This window comes from Capra hircus, chromosome 25, assembly GCF_001704415.2.
Source record: "Capra hircus breed San Clemente chromosome 25, ASM170441v1, whole genome shotgun sequence".
Classification (NCBI taxonomy): domain Eukaryota; kingdom Metazoa; phylum Chordata; class Mammalia; order Artiodactyla; family Bovidae; genus Capra; species Capra hircus.
Genome location: NC_030832.1, coordinates 9,054,533 through 9,071,869, shown reverse-complemented (window position 1 = coordinate 9,071,869; position 17,337 = coordinate 9,054,533). Strand labels below are relative to the sequence as shown.

The following is a 17,337-nucleotide window of genomic DNA, read 5'->3' as shown; positions in this document are numbered from 1 at the left end:
CTGGGCTGATTAATTTTAAACCAAAAATCAGGATGTATACAACAATCAACTTCATCTAAAAATACAAATTCTTATTGATAATGCTACAGCTTTGTGTCATTTAAAAACAACAAAAAAAAATCTTTTATTTGAAAGGCAGAGTTCTATCAAAAGGAAAAATATGTATAGTGAATTTTTCTACTCGAATGTGTTATTGAATATATTTCTAATAAAAGTTATCTTTTGAGGGGACATCTATGAGAATTAAATTCCCTAGTTAAAATTTTAAACATCAAATAATTGGAAAAAATTTTCCCTATCTTCTGGCTTCATAAATTACAATCTTTAGCTTCTTCACTACTCAGATACGCCAGGTACCAGGCACCACAGAACACATTCCCACCACAATAAAGCTGATAGCAGTAACTGAAAACACTCAAAAGTGTCTGTGAGCCACAAATGTATCCTATTAAAGACACACTAAGTATATCCCCAATCACAAAATGCCTGAAGCAATTCTTTTGCTATGTGAAGCAAGGGTAAGATGAAATAAAATGAGAGACAATAGTCTTATATGATTACAGTTAAACTTACTTTTGTAAACCTTGCAAACACCAACTAAGGGAACACATTGCTGTGGTCCTTTTCAGGGCCTTTGGAAAAGTCCCAAACTAGCAAAAAGCTGTGAAAAACTTTGAGATAGAAATGCTTCTACATTTGATGCATAAAGACATGTATGGTTTCCCTGGTGGTCTAGTGGTAAAGAATCCACCTGACAATGCAGGAGACACAGGTTCAATCCCTGGATTGGGAAGTTACCCTGGAGAAGGGAATGGCAACCTCCCCTAGTATTCTTGCCTGGAAAATCCCATGGACATAGTAACCTGGTAGGTTAGAGTCCATAAGGTCCCAAAGAGTCTGACATAATTGAGCGAGCACACGTGCACACCAGGAAGATCCCACATGCTGTGGAGCAAATAAGCCTCTGTGCCACAACTACTAAGCCAGTGCTCTAGAGCCAGTGAGCCATAACTATTGAGCCTGCACCACAGCTACTGAAGCCTCACATACCTAGAGCCCATGTTCCACAAGAGAAGTCACCGCAACGCAAAGCCAATGCTTGCTGCAACTAGAGAAAGACTACACAGGGCAGTGAAGACCCAGTGTGGTAAAAAAGAAACAAATTTTTAAAAATATACATGTAATATATAACGTATAACAATATTCTGAAGATACTGAGTACCTCTGATCCATCCACCGTTTAACCAAATACGACTAGCAACTTGCATTTACCTATGTTTTCCATACCGTGCCCCTTCCCTCTTCTCCATCCTGAGGTAATCTGTAACCTGATTGTTGAGTTTATAGATCTATTGTCTTTTACGAATTGTAGTTTTATTACAAATGTCATGCAAAAACAATGAAGTTTGACTATACTTGTTTTTGAGCAAACTATAGTTTCCTAATACTTGTTTTTTCACTCATATTCCCCTAATTTATACATGTGATTATATATAGCAATACTTCATAAATTTTCATGACATAATAAAGCACTAGGTCAGTAAAACAAAATTTGTTTATTCAGTTACCTTTGAAGGATATTTGAGTCATTTCCATCTTTTTTGTTTTTGTTCACACTGCTGCTGTGAACATATTTGCTTCAAGGTGTGTATCTGTAAGCATTTCTTGCGTGGGTTTGTTGGGTAGCAATAAGTTATATAAATTTTCAAGTTCTCAAGAAAGCCAACTTACTTTCCAAAGTAGTTGTACCAACTTACATCCCTGCAGGAGACGTGTACAACTAACCATTATTCACATCCTCTTGAGCCCCTGGTATTGCTAGACCTAATTTTTAACAATCTACTTGGATATAGATGTGTATCTCACTCCCTTAATTTGCATTTCACTAATTACTGCTATTTTTTTCATGTTTACTGGCTATACCTGTTTCCCTGTCTGCAAAATTCCTGGTTATGTTTTGCTCATTTTTTTCTACTGGGATGTCTTATTTTTAAAGAGAACTCAATACATTATGAATATACTATATACAAATAACCCTTTGCTATATGAGTTATGGGTATATTCTCTCATTCTGCGGTTTGTCTTTACTCCTAATTTTAACAGAGAAAAGATTTACTGACTACTTCCTTTTATGCTAAAATGTAATCTCTCTTCTTTGAGAACTTCTTCCTTACCCCATGGTAATGTGTGAAATAGGGAGGCCTACTGGTGGTAGAGAAGCTTTCTGATTTAATTTATTGAAGAACATGGAGCTATGCTATGGGCTGCACAATGATCACAATGATAAAAATATAAGAGGAATGCAGAACTCAAAATGAACATATAATTTTTATGATTTTTCACAGTGAATTACTCATAAAGTTTACCAAAAAAATACTTCATCATAACAGTGTGCAACTTGTAGTTGATAAAACTTTAGATATGTAGGAAAACCTCTGCATCAAAATGCTTAAGGGTACAAATAAAACTTGTAAAAGGCTCAGAAAAGTACAGCTGACACTTGGACAACATGTGTTTGAAACAAGTGGGTTCACTTATACTCAAGATTTTTTTTCACTGAATATCTACTACTGTACTACTGGATTTATCCACAGTTGGTTGAGTCTGAGGATATGGAGTGCCCAACTATAAAGTTATACGGTGATTTCTGACTGTGTTGAGGGTCAGTACCTCTAAACCCAAAATTGTCAAGGCTCATCTGTATTGGTAACTGCCTACAACGTGAAGAAATGGCTTACATGTTGTAGAGAGGTTGAGAGAATGAAATTTATTACTGGGAGCATAAAAAGCAATGTGTGAATGCATGTGTGCTAAGTTGCTTCAGTTGTGTTCATCTCTGTGTGGCAGTATAGACTGCAACTGCCAGGTTCCTTTATCCATGGTATTCTCCAGGCAAGAATACTGTAGTGTTGCCATGCCCTTCTCCAGGGGATCTTTCTGACCCAGGGACTGAATCTGCGTCTCTGATGTCTCCTGCATTGGCAGGCAGGTTCTTTACCACTAATGCCACCTAGGAAGCCCATAACTCAGTCTAATTGGGCAACACTGACATCACCATGCTGACTTTTCAACCACCTTGAATCCTTTGCTGCAAATAAGCCTGGAATGGGTTGCTGTGCCCCGCTCCAGGGGATCTTCCCAACCCAAGGATTGAACTTAAGTCTCTTAAGTCTCCTGCATTGGCAAGTGCGTTCTTTACCACTAGTGCCATCTGGACAAATGAGTCTGGCAGGCTACAGTCCATAGGGTCGCAAAGAGTCAGACGTGACTGAAGCGACTTCGTATGCACGCTTAGTGTATGATAGGCTAAAAGAAGAATGTACATACCTTAATTGTAAAATACTTTACTCCCCAAAAATGCCAAAACAACTCCAATAGGAATATCAAAGGTCAATGATCATAGATCACCATAGCAAATAAAATGATGAAAAGGCTTGAAATATTATAAGAATAACCAAAATACGACAGACACCATTGGACAAAGGCTGTTAGATAAATGGTTCTCACAGAGTTGCTCAAAGCAAGGATGCCACAACCCTTCAGTTTGTAGAAAACACAGTATCTGTGAAGCAACAATTAGTGCAATAAAGCAAGGTATGCCTGTAACTGTTTGAAAACATTCTATTAATTTTAAACTTTAAAAACATAACTTAATTGCCCCTTTTATTCTATTTTATCTGACAATGTAATTCAGCTGAATATATTGCTGTCCATTCCACCAAATTGTTTTAGATGTTCCTTACAAAATTTATTGAGAATATTTTAAACAAATCAATCTGTCTTTTAATAGGAGAATTTAATCCAATTTGCATTTATCATTAATTAATCACACATTAATACTTTACATTTGGTTTTTATAACTTGCTGCTGTTATATTTTACATTTTCTTATTTATGTTATCTCCATGTCATTTTAGTGTGAAAATGTCCTATTTTTTTAAGGTCTACATTTGCTTTCCATAGGTTTACACATGCTTAATAAAGATATGAGCCTTGCTGTGCAGGGCCACCCAAGATGGACGGGTCATGGTGGAAAGTTCTGACAAAAATGCAGTCCACTGGAGAAGGGAATGGAAAACCACTTCAGTATTCTTGCCTTGAGAACAACCACTTCAGTATTCTTGCCTTGAGAACACCATGAACAGTATGAAAAGGCAAAAAGATATGACACAGGAAGATAAGCCCCCCAAGTCAATAGGTATCCAATATGCTACTAGGGGAGAGCGGAGAAATAGCTCCAGAAAGAATGAAGAGAACGGGTCAAAGGAGAAATGCTCAGTTGTGGATATGTCTGGGTGGTGAAAAGTAAGGTTTGAAGCTGCAAGGAACAATATTGAATAGGAATCTAGAATGTTAGGTCCATGAATCAAGCAAGGTAAATTAAATGGGGTCAAGCAGGAGATGGCAAGAGTGAATATTGACATCTTAGGAATGAGTTAACTAAAATGGACAGGAATGGGCAAATTCAATTCAGATGACTATTACATCTACTACTGTGATAGATGATAGATACTGCAAGAATCCCTTAGAAAAAAATGGAGTAGCCCTCGTAGTCAAAGATTTCAAAATGCAGTTCTTGGGTGCAATCTCAAAAACAACAGAATGATCTCAGTTTGTTTCCAAGGCAAACCATTCAATGTAACAGTAATCCAAGTCTACGCCCCAACCACTAATGGCAAAGAAACTGAAGTCAAACAGTTCTATGAATACCTACAAGACCTAGAACTAACACCAAAAATAGATGTCCTTTTTATAAGGGACTGGAATGCAAAAGCAGGAAATCAAGAGATACCTGAAGTAACAGGCAAGTTTGGCCTTGGAGTACAAAAGGAAGCAGGGCAAAGGCTAACACAGTTTTGCCAAGAGAACCCAATGGTCAGAGCAAACCCCCTCTTCCACCAACACAAGACATGACTCTACACATGGACATCACAAGATGGTCAATACTGAAATCACACTGATTACATTTTTTGTAGCTGGAGAAGCTCCTTACAGTCAGCAAAAAAGACCGGGAGCTGCTTGTGGCTCAAATCATGAACTCCTTATTGCAAAAACAGGCTTAAACTGAACAAAGTAGGGAAAACCACTAAGGTGATTCAGGTATGACATAAATTAAATCCCTTATGCTTATGCAGAAGAGATGATGAATAAATTAAAGGAATTAAATCTGGTAGAGTGTCTGAAGAACTATGGATAGTGGTTCTCAACACTGTACAGGAGACAGGGATCAAAAACATCCCCCCAAAAAAAGAAACGTAAGAAGGCAAAATGGTTGTCTGAGGAGACCTTACAAATAGCTGAGAAAACAAGAGAAGCAAAAGGCAAAGGAGAAAGGGAAAGATATACTCAACTGAATACAGAGTTCCAGAGAATAGCAAGAAGAGATAAGAAAGACTTCCTAAGGGATCAACACAAAGAAATAGAGTAAAATAATCAAATCGGAAAGAACAGAGATTTCTTCAAGAAAATTGGAGATAGCAAGGGAACATTTCATGCAAAAATGGACACAATAAAGGACAGAAAGGGCAAGGGACAGAAACAGAACATATTAAGAAGTGGCAAGAATACACAGAATTATAAAAGAAAAAGGTCTTAATGACCCAGATAACCACGTGATGGGTTCATTCATCCAGAGCCAGGAGTATGAAGTCAGGTGGGTCTTAGGAAGCATCACTACTAACAAAGCTAGTGGAAGTGATGAATTCCTCCTGAGTTATTTCCAATCCTAAAAGATAATGCTGTTGCAGTGCTGCACTCAATATGCCAGCAAATTTGGAAAACTTAGCAATGGCCACAGGGCTGGAAAAGGTCAGTTTTCATTCCAATCCTAAAGAAAGGCAATGCCAAAGAATATTCAAACTACCATAGCATTGTGCTCATTTCACATGATAGTAAGATACTTAAGTTGAAAATCCTTCAAGTTAGACTTCAACAGTACATGAACCGAGAACTCCCAGATGTTCAAGCAGGATTTAGAAAAGGCAGAGGAACCAGAGATCAAATTGCCAACATCTGTTGAATCATATAAAAAGAGAATTCCAGAAAAATATCTAATTTTGCTTCACTGGCTACCCTAAAGCTTCTGACTATATGAATCACAACCTACAGAAAACTTTTTAAGAGATGGGAATACCAGACCACCTTACCTGCCTCTTGAGAAACCTGTATGCAAGTCAAAAAGCAATAGTTATAACCAGATATGGAAAAACAGACTAGCTCAAAATTGGCAAAAGAGTATAAAAATGCTGTATATTGTCACCCTGCTTATTTAACTTATATGCAGAATATATCATGCAAAATGCAGGGCTAGATGAAGCACAAGCTGAAATCAAGATTGCCAGGAGAAACATCAACAACCTCAGATATGCAGATGATACCATCCTAACGGCAGAAAGTGAACAGGAACTAAAAAGTCTCTTGATGAAGATGAAAAGAGGAGAATAAAGAAGCTGTTTAAAACTCAACATTCAAAAAAATAAGATCATGGCATCTGGTCCCATCAGTTCAGTTCAGTCGCTCAGTCATGTCCGACTCTTTGCGACCCCATGAATCGATGCACGCCAGGCCTCCCTGTCCATCACCAACTCCCGGAGTTCACTCAGACTCATGTCCATCGAGTCAGCGATGCCATCCAGCCACCTCATCCTCTGTCGCCCCCTTCTCCTCCTGCCCCCAATCCCTCCCAGTATCAGAGTCTTTTCCAATGAGTCAACTCTTTGCATGAGGTGGCCAAAAAGTACTAGAGTTTCAGCTTTAGCATCATTCCTTCCAAAGAAATCCCAGGGCTGATCTCCTTCAGAATGGACTGGTTGGATCTCCTTGCAGTCCAAGGGACTCTCAAGAGTCTTCTCCAACACCACAGTTCAAAAGCATCAATTCTTCGGCGCTCAGCCTTCTTCACAGTCCAACTCTCGCATCCATACATGACTACTGGAAAAACCATAGCCTTGACTAGACGGACCTTAGTCGGCAAAGTAATGTCTCTGCTTTTGAATATGCTATCTAGGTTGGTCATAACTTTTCTTCCAAGGAGTAAGCGTCTTTTAATTTCATGGCTGCAGTCACCATCTGCAGTGATTTTGGAGCCCAAAAAGTAAAGTCTGACACTGTTTCCACTGTTTCCCCATCTATTTCCCATGAAGTGGTCACTTCATGGCAAATATATAGAGGAAAAAGTGACATTTTTCTTGGGCTCCAAAATCACTGCTGATAGTGATTGAAGTCATAAAATTAGAAGATGCTTATTCCTTGGAAGAAAAGCTATGACAAACCTAGACAGCATACTAAAAAGTAGAGACATCACTGTGCCGACAAAGATCCATATGGTCAAAGCTATGGTTTCTGCAGTAGTCATGTACAGATGCAAGAGTTGCACCATGACAATAAAGAAGGCTGAGCACCAAAGAAAAAGATGCTTCCCTGGTATAAACCTCACACGGTCATGACATTGATGGATTCAACTTGCTAGCATTTTGTTGACAATCTTTGCACCATATTGCTCTGTAGTTTTCTTGCAATCTCTTTTTGTTATCAGGATAATACTGGCCTGCCTTCCTCTTTTATTTGTTGGAAAAACTTGTAAAAAATTGGTAACTTTACACGTTTGTTAGAATTCAACAGTAAAACCATTTGATAATGGGTTTTTGTGTTTTAATTCAATCTCTTTTCAGATTTTCTACTTCTTCTTGTGTCAGTTTTGTTCATTTGAGTCTTCCTAAGAATTTGTCCAATTTATTAATTAATTGATTGGTATATAGTAGTTTCTTACAATCTTTTTAACTTCTATAAGATCAGTAGTAATGCACCATTTCATTCCATATTTTAGTAATTTGAGTCTTTTCCATGGTCACTCTAGGTAAAGGTTTGTCAATTTGGTTGATCTTTTTGAAAACAACTTTGGATTTCCTTAATTTTACTTTTTTCTTCCTTGATTTTATTAATACTTTCTACTCTAATTCTTATTATTTTCTTTATTCTATTTAGGTTTAGTTTCTTCTTTTTGTATTAAAGTTAAAAGTTAGGTTTTTGAAGTCTTAAAAAAAAAATGTGGGCATTTATCACTACAAATTTCCTAAGAGAAACTATTGCACCCGAAATGTTTTGTTGTCTTCATTTTCCTTGACATCAAAGTATTTTCAAACTTCTCTCATGATTTTTTCTTTGACCCACTAGTTATTACTATTTAGCAAAGTATTGTTTAATTTCCTTATGGCTGTGAATTTCTCAACTTTCTTCTGCTTCAATTCTAATTTCATTCCACTGTGGTCAGAGAACATACTTTGTTGTGATTTCAGTCCTTTAAAATGTGTTGAAGTTGTTTTACAGACTAACATAATATCTACATTGGAAATTTTTCTATGTATGTTTGGGAAGAATATATTCTGCTTTCATTTGCCTGAATGTTCAAAAGATGCTTCTTCAGGCTAGTTGGTTCATAGAATTACTCAAGTCTTTTCTAATTGATCTGTTACTTAGAAAGTGTTTTAGTCTCTAACCATTATTGTTGAATTTTCTACTTCTCCATTCTTGTCAGTATTCACTCCACCTATTTTAGTGTTGTACTTGCATATTTTTCTCATTGTTTTAACTACCTACGAGACTGCAACTTTTATTATAAAATGTCCCCTTTTACCTCTAATCCTGAAAGACTATTTTGTCTTAAATTAGTATACCTAGATTCCTTACTGGAGAAGGCAATGGCAACCCACTCCAGTACTCTTGCCTGGAAAATCCCATGGATAGAGGAGCATGGTAGGCTGCAGTCCATGAGGTCGCTGAGGGTCAGACACGACTGAGCGACTTCACTTTCACTTTTCATTTTCATGCATTGGAGAAGGAAATGGCAACCCACTCCAGTGTTCTTGCTTGGAGAATCCCAGGGACGGGGGAGCCTGGTAGGCTGCCGTCTATGGGGTCGCACAGAGTCGGAAACGACTTATGCGACTTAGCAGCAGCAGGTTCCTTATGGTTGCTATTCACGTGGCTTTTTAAAATCCTTTTACGTTCAACATAATTGTATCTTTCAATCTAAGTGTGTCTCCTACACATAGCATATACTTGTATGCTATGTTTCATTCAGTCTGACAATCTGGTATTTGAACTGTCTAATCCATTCACACTTGATATAATTGGATTTATGGCTGCCATTTTACTTTTTGTTTTACATGTCTCACGTCTGATGTTCCTCTATTCCTTTACTGCCATAGGTATTCATTTTTTAATGCTTTGTATGTGCCATCATTTTAACTTTCATTTTTTTTTGTCTCATACCACAGAGAAATATAATTGTTATCTCTAATTCATTAAACTAATTTCAGTTCAGTTGCTCAGTTGTGTCCAACTCTTTGCAACCCCATAATTGCAGCATGTCAGGCCTCCCTGTCTATCACCAACTCCTGGAGTTCACTCAAACTCATGCCCATCAGGTCAGTGATGCCATCCAGCCATCTCATCCTCTGTCATCCCCTTCTCTTCCTGCCCCCAATCCCTGCCAGCATCAGAGTCTTTTCCAATGAGTCAACTCTTCACATGAGGTGGCCAAAGTATTGGAGTTTCAGCTTCGGCATCAGTCCTTCAATGAACACCCAGGACTGATCTCCTTTAGGATGGACTAGTTGGATCTCCTTGCAGTCCAAGGGACTCTCAACAGTCTTCTCCAACACCACAGTTCAAAAGCATCAATTCTTCAGCACTCAGCTTTCTTCACAGTCCAACTTTCACGTCCATACATGACCACTGGAAAAACCATAGCCTTGACTAGACGGACCTTTGTTGGCAAAATGTCTCTGCTCATGAATATGCTGTCTAGGTCGGTCACAACTTTCCTTCCAAGGTTTTAAGCGTCTTTTAATTTCATGGCTGCAATCACCATCTGCAGTGATCTTGGAGCCCCCCAAAATAAAGTCTGAAACTGTTTCCACTGTTGCCCCATCTATTTCCCATGAAGTGATGAGACCAGATGCCATGATCTTCATTTTCTGAATGTTGAGCTTTAAGCCAACTTTTTCACTCTCTCACTTTCATCAATAGGCTCTTTAGTTCCTCTCCACTTTCTGCCATAAGGGTGGTGTCATCTGCATATCTGAGGTTATTGATATTTCTCCCAGCAATCTTGATTCCAGCTTGGGCTTCTTCCAGCCCAGCGTTTCTCATGATGTACTCTGCATAGAAGTTAAATCAGTGACAATATGCAACCTTGACATACTCCTTTTCCTGTTTGGAATTAGTCTGTTGTTCCATGTCCAGTTCTAATTGTTGCTTCCTGACCTGCATATAGGTTTCTCAAGAGGCAGGTCAGGTGGTCTGGTATTCTCATCTCTTGAAGAATTTTCCACAGTTTATTGTGATCCACACAGTCAAAGGCTTTGGCATAGTCAAGAAAACAGAAATAGATGTTTTTCTGGAACTCTCTTGCTTTTTCCATGATCCAGCAGATGTTGGCCATTTGATCTCTGGTTCCTCTGCCTTTCCTAAAACCAGCTTGAACATCTGGTTCATGTATATGGTTCATGTATTGCTAAAGCCTGGCTTGGAGGATTTTGAGCATTACTTTTCTAGCCTGTGAGATGAATGCAATTGTGCGGTAGTTTGAGCATTCTTTGGCATTTGCCATTCTTTGGCATTTGCCTTTCTTTGGGATTGGAATGAAAACTGACCTTTTCCAGTCCTGTGGCCACTGCCAAGTTTTCCAAATTTGCTGGCATATTGAGTGTAGCACTTTCGCAGTATCATCTTTCAAGATTTGAAATAGCTCAACGGGAATTCCATCACTTCCACTAGCTTTGTTCATAGTGATGCTTTCTAAGGCCCACTTGACTTCACATTCCAGGATGTCTGGCTCTAGGTGAGTGATCACATTGTGATTATCTTGGTCGTGAAGCTCTTTTTTGTACAGCTCTTCTGTGTATTCTTGCCACCTCTTAATATCTTCTGCTTCTGTTAGGTCCATACCATTTCTGTCCTTTATTGAGCCCATCTTTGCATGAAATGTTCCCTTGGTATGTCTAATTTTCTTCAAGACATATCTAGTCTTTCCCATTCTGTTGTTTTTCTCTTTTTCATTGATCGCTGAGGAAGGCTTTCTTATCTCTTCTTGCTATTCTTTGGAACTCTGCATTCAGATGCTTATATCTTTCCTTCTCTCCTTTGCTTTTCACTTCTCTTTTCACAGCTATTTGTAAGGCCTCCCCAGACAGCCATTTTGCTTTTTTGCATTTCTTTTTTATGGGGATGGTCTTGATCCCTGTCTCCTGTACGTCATGAACCTCCATCCATAGTTCATCAGGCACTCTATCTATCAGATCTAGGCCCCTAAATCTATTTCCCACTCCCACTGTATAACCATAAGGAACTCACTTATTAAACGTAATAAATTCTTTTGAATTTCCTGCTGCTGCTGCTTCAGTTGTGTCTGGCTCTGTGCGACCCCATAGACGGCAGCCCACCAGGCTCCACTGTCCCTGGGATTCTCCAGGCAAGAGTACTGAAGTGAGTTGCTATTTCCTTCTCCAACGTATGAAAGTGAAAAGTGAAAATGAAGTCACTCAGCCATGTCCGACTCTTCATGACCCCATGGACTGCAGCCTACCAGGCTCCTCCATCCACAGGATTCTCCAGGCAAGAGTACTTGAGTGGGTTGCCATTGCCTTCTCCTTTGAACTTCCTATTTTTGTACTAATTCTCATTTTCTTACTGCGTTAGTTAGAACCTACGGTATGCAATGAATATGTATGCTGTTAATGGGCATCCGTCTTGGATCATCAATCCTGAAGAGGGTATGTGGTTTCACCAACACCATTAAATATAAAATATCCTTCTATTCCCAGAAGGTTTTATCATTAATGTATTTTTGATTTTATCCTTTTCATGTTTAGATGACCATATAACTTCATTTTCCCAATTTGCATCATATTGGTTGAGCTCTCAAAATATTAAACCTAAGATTATTCCTGAAATAAATCTGTCAGTCATAGTATGTCCTTTTCAAAAAACATTGCTTCATGTTCTTGTATTCAACTTGGTAATATTTTGTTTAGGAATTTGTATCAATATTACAAGAAAGATGAGTCATCAGGTTTTGAAATCAAAGTTATTCAGGATTCATATAAAAAACTGTTAGGTCTTTTTTTTTTCTTTAATTCTGATGAGTTTGTCTTTGCGAGTAGTATTACTCCTTCCTTAAATTTTAGAAATAATTCATCATAATGCCATCTGGGCTTGGAGTTAAGTTTGTGATAAAGGTTTTAACTTATGAGTGAATTTTTAAAAATACAGGATCATCCATATTTTGCCTTTCTCTGTTAATTTTGTTTCTCCATAAAATACTTCAAAACTTAACAGAATTCCTGGTTTATAAGGTTCTTCATAATATCCTCTAATTACACTTGTAATATAATCAGGATCTGTAGTGATGTCTCTTCTTATTCTTGATATAAAGGATGTGTTTTTTTCCTTTTCTTGGTCACTAGACTTTTATCCATTTAATCAATACTCTCATAGCACTGACTTCTAGTTTTCTATTACATGTAGTGTTCCAAACATTTCATCATTTCCTGTTAGTTTTATGATTCAAGTTTTTCTTTTTGCTGGGTTGAGTCTTTTGCAGGGGCATGGTAGGCTTTCTCTAGTTGTGGCAGGTTGACTTGTTGTGGAGCACAGGCTCTAGAGCTCAAGGGTTTCAGAATTTGCAGCAAGTATTCTCAGTAGTTGTAGCTCATGGGATCCAGAGGGCAGGCTCAGTAGTTCTGGTGCATGGGCCTAGTTGCCTCATGGCATGTGGATCTTCTGGACCAGGGATTGAACCTGTGTACCCTGCATTGGCAGGAGGATTCCAAACCACTGGACCACCAGGGATATTCAATGATTCAGTTTTCTTCAGGCCTGATTTTCTCCTAGATTGACATGAAAATTCAGATCTTTAACTTTCAGTCACATTCCCTTTTCCTTTTGCATTTAAAGCTATAAAATTTCCTAAGCTCTACCTTAGTTGAGTCTCATAAATTCTGATAAACCCTCTTGATTCTCATTTTGTTCGAAATATTTTCTAATTTCCATTATAATTCCTTCTGTGGAGGTAAATAATGATCTGTCCATTATTTAGAAATACATTTAATTTCCAGGCAATTGCAGATTTCCAAGTTGCATTTTTGTTGTTGAAGGTTAGCTTAATTTAATTCCACTGTAATTAGAGAATCTTCTGAATAATTTCAATCCTGTAATATTTGTTGAGGCTATTTTCATGGCTAATTTTCCCAAAAGGTCCACCTGTATTTGAGTAGACCATGTATTCTAACATTGCCGGGTGCAGTGCTATTCTATGTCGATGTCAACCAGTTCAAATTTCTTTGCTGTGTTGTCCATATTCTTCCAGCTATTAAGAGTGTTTTCAGAGTGGTCTACTACTGTTGTCAATTTGTCTATTTCTTTCAATTAAAGCAGTCTCTCCCCCTTCTTATAAAGTTTAAAGCTATGGGTACAATAATGATTGCATTTATCTTATGTACTTTTGGTGGTGGATTGGTTTTCTTCATTACAAAATATCTCTCACTTGGGTTGCTTCTTGTTGAAGTACTACCTTAATATATTATCAATACTAAATAAAGCACAATTGTTATATTTTACATTAAATTATCAAAATGAATCTAAGATAGGTTGTATAACTTCAAAAAAAGTTTAAAAACACACACATACACACACATTTCAGGAGCCAGTATTTAAACCAAGGATCTTAAGATTCAAAGAAATCTCCTATCACAAGTAAAAACTAGGTACTATGATGTGACAAGGTGATCAAGAAAGTGATCAAGAAAATGACAAAACATGACCAACTTGTGTCAGGTCTTACAACGAGAATGAATATTATTACTACTCTAAGTGTGGTCCAGGGACCAGCAGCATTAACATCTTCTAATAGGTGCTAGGAGAATTTTGCTTTTACTTAAAAATTTTCTTTATCAATGTAATAGCATAAAATTAAGCAGTATAAAATGTTCACAATTAAACAGCTGGTTGTCAACACTCACTGCATATGGTAATCACTTTTAATATAACTTTTAAAAAATTAATCTCAGTATTTTAAAATATGCTCACTTGTATTTCGTGAGTTACAAATTTTAGCCATTATCATGGTCCTATACTTACAGATTAGAATTTAGCTATTTTCTATACCTATACAACACCTTTTCCATCACATATAATTAAATCAATACTTGAGTTGTTACAAGCAAATAACCAGAGAATCACGATTGCATTATCTTTTTTGTATTTCCTTTTCCCTAAAGCTATCAAATTTTATCTCCAAATTTCCTACAAATTTAGCCTTCACTTTTTAAAAACTCATCAAAACTGCCATATACCAACATTCTCCCTTATTATCCACTCACTTTTAGGTCATGTTTAAAGATCATTACTTCAGCAAACATCTTTCCCTAAGAGAACTACTTCCTCATCTGAATTTCCCATTAGAAATACATATTTTAGTCATGATCTTTGTGGGCTGAGATGTGTCTTATTTTTAAATTCTCAGCGAGACGCTTTTCATGTAGAAGCTTTATTTAATGCTGCTATGTTTTCCTTAATAAAGAGGACCGGAACAGACCTCAGTAACTTTTGCAGTAACTATACCATAAGCAGCACTATACACCGTAGAACCTCAAACATATACTAATGGTACCACTTTTAACAGAAACATATAATACCTCTATAGTTATCTATATACAAACCCTTTATACCCCTAGAAATTTAATGAGAAGTTCAAAATTTCACATTATATTCAATTATCTACCCAATTGAGAGTTATGGTTATTTCCCTCTAGATACGGCCTGACTACAAGCTTTTTGTCCTTAGATTGGTAAAGCTAAAAAGGGATACAAAGTTACCTGAATCTAGAGTAATGCATTTGAAAGGTATGGGTCAAGGTTGAATTAAGCCTCAGAGTATAGAATAAGTATTTAAAGTAAGAATATGAGACAGAATAAGATAGAATATGGTTATTTGTATTTTATATGTAATAATCTCATTCAACTTAATGAGAATACTCTTGTGCATTTAAAATCAAAGTTTATTTTTATTTTTAAAAACTATGTTATTTAAAATTTGATTACATCAAACGAAATACATCTGTACACATCCCCTATAACAGAACTACATGATATGCACAGGCAACAATGCAGGGATCATGCAATATTTTCAGACCAGAATTCAAGATTCTATGTAGCAAGTAAATACAGTAGAATTGAAGGTTGAGGTGAAGTACAAGAGTCAATAATGAAAGCAGAGCAGAAAATTCAAGATGTACCTAGATACACCAGTTCTTAAAGGATGCAAATCATTTCCAATAACACACTGTTCATGCATTTCTGTTGAGGCAGAAGTCAATCTTAGGATGTAGTCTGTAAAAATCTGCAGATAAGACTGAGAGTTAAGTAGATTAATTTGATTATGGTCAGACTCAACATTTCCAAAAATGTATTGAAAGATGAATAAACTAAGACATACTTCACAAGAGCTGAATTCAGTGTAATTAGTCCTTGAGCCAGATGCTTCATTTTAGTTTTTTCAATAGCTTTCCTGTGATATAAGTTATCTTGACTGTTCTTCCCCATTTGTTAGGCAAATATTTATGTCGCCGATCATTTTACTGGCTATAAGTAAATATATGACAAAATCATCATGAAGAGTATTAAATCCAAATTTAGTATAACAGCCCACTTAACTGGATTTCTCATAATTCTACTTTTTAACATTTTGTTTCTAATGAATTATTCTGTACAATCATCTTTTCCTAGGTTTTGACCATACAGAAGTCTTTAGAGCAGTGAATACTAGCTCTTCACAAAAGAAGCAACACGTGCTGGGTTACAATGTTGGAAATTTCATCTTCAACATAAAAGTCAGTTTTCCAAGCACAGTGAGGTTTTAGAGAGAAAAAGCAAAATAACTGCTTCCTCTGTACAGAACACATTCTTGAACTTTGCCAAGAAGGAGAAAGTAGGTGGGAGAGGGGCGTTTGGAGAAAGTAAGTGAGGGGGGCGAGAAGCAGGTCTTTTTTTTTATTTTTTTAACTTACTCAAAAATAAACTGTGTTAAAGAACCATGCCTGCTGGTACACGGCTTTCATCCTTCAATCACAGCATCCCTACACGGATGAGCTCCACAGGTGTACGTCACACGTTTGTGCTCCAGGTGCTTTAATTTAAAAAGGCATTTGGGCATCAAATGGTCTAGTGCCTTCGAACATACGTCAAGGAAAGCCTCCCCGCCACCAGGACAAGAACACAACTTTTGGCCCCTGGTTTCTTCGGATAAATTTTAACTAAAACAACTCTTGGAAATGTGGCAACGGAATCCCAAAGATGGGGCGGGAGACTACATTTTCTCCGTCAGTTTCTAAAAGTAGTCCCGTCAGGCCGCAAGCTTGTACTTACTCGCCGAGTACCAAACCCTGAGGGGACGTGCCTCCGCGACCGCGACTTGCACACGCCGCCGCCCGCCACTCCCGGTTCGCTAGGCGCCCACTCCGATAGCGGTAGGAGACGCGTCCTTTCGCCCTTCGCCGACGTCTTCCCAGCCAGGTCGGCGCCCCAGCGACTCCATAGACGCCTTAGAGTCAACCCCGCCACAACCGCCTGGCTCGCGCGGCGCTCCGAGGCTTCCGGGGACCGGCCCTCAGGGAGGCACGCAGCGCCGGAGAAACTGCCGTCTCGGTCAACCGCCGCTCGCGCGGCCCGTTCCAACGTACCTAGAGCGGCGTCGCGCTGGCCGCTTCTCTGCCTTCGCACTACAAGTTCTACCTTCGGGGACTGCAACCGCCGAGCACAATGACGCTCTCCAGTAAACCCGCCGAGGTAAGTCTCTCTGCGCCCACCTCCCGGACTTCCGGCCAATGGCAGAGCGCGCTTGCGGCAGCCCAGCCAATCAGAGGCGACCTGGTGGAAGAGGCAGGTAAGTGGAAGTCGGCTGAGGGGTGCAGAGAATTCGCCTTCAGGAAAGCGACTGTCAGCGTGTTGGGTCACCCGCGAGTCGCGCGACTAGGCTCCTGAGCCAGGCCTTGCATTTGAGTGACTGAAAGTTTTCCGAAAATCCCTGTTTACAAAAACAGGCGACTCGTCTGCAGGCATTTAAAGTTTTAAAATACTTCAATAAAATTCCGTAGATTTCGATTTCGGTTTTTTTTGGACAACTTAAATTTTGTGACACAGACCAGTGGTCATATTTTCTTGCGTTGCCTAAACGGAATTGCCACGCTAGGCTGTGTCAAACGTCAAGAGACCTTCTCCGCTGCCAGATAACCTCTTTCTTAGTGATTAAAGTGACTTCTCTAATTAAGCACCCTCGATC

At 38.4% G+C, this 17,337-nt stretch overlaps 1 protein-coding gene across 1 annotated transcript in view; it reads right to left on the bottom strand.

Moving 5' to 3' along the window:
• The window catches only part of ATF7IP2 (activating transcription factor 7 interacting protein 2), a 68,960-nt gene extending 52,166 nt beyond the window's left edge, over window positions 1–16,794 (bottom strand). The window contains exon 1 of the mRNA XM_013974985.2: window positions 16,425–16,794. The gene's annotated coding sequence lies outside the window, so the exon portion shown is untranslated. The remainder of the gene's footprint in view (window positions 1–16,424) is intronic.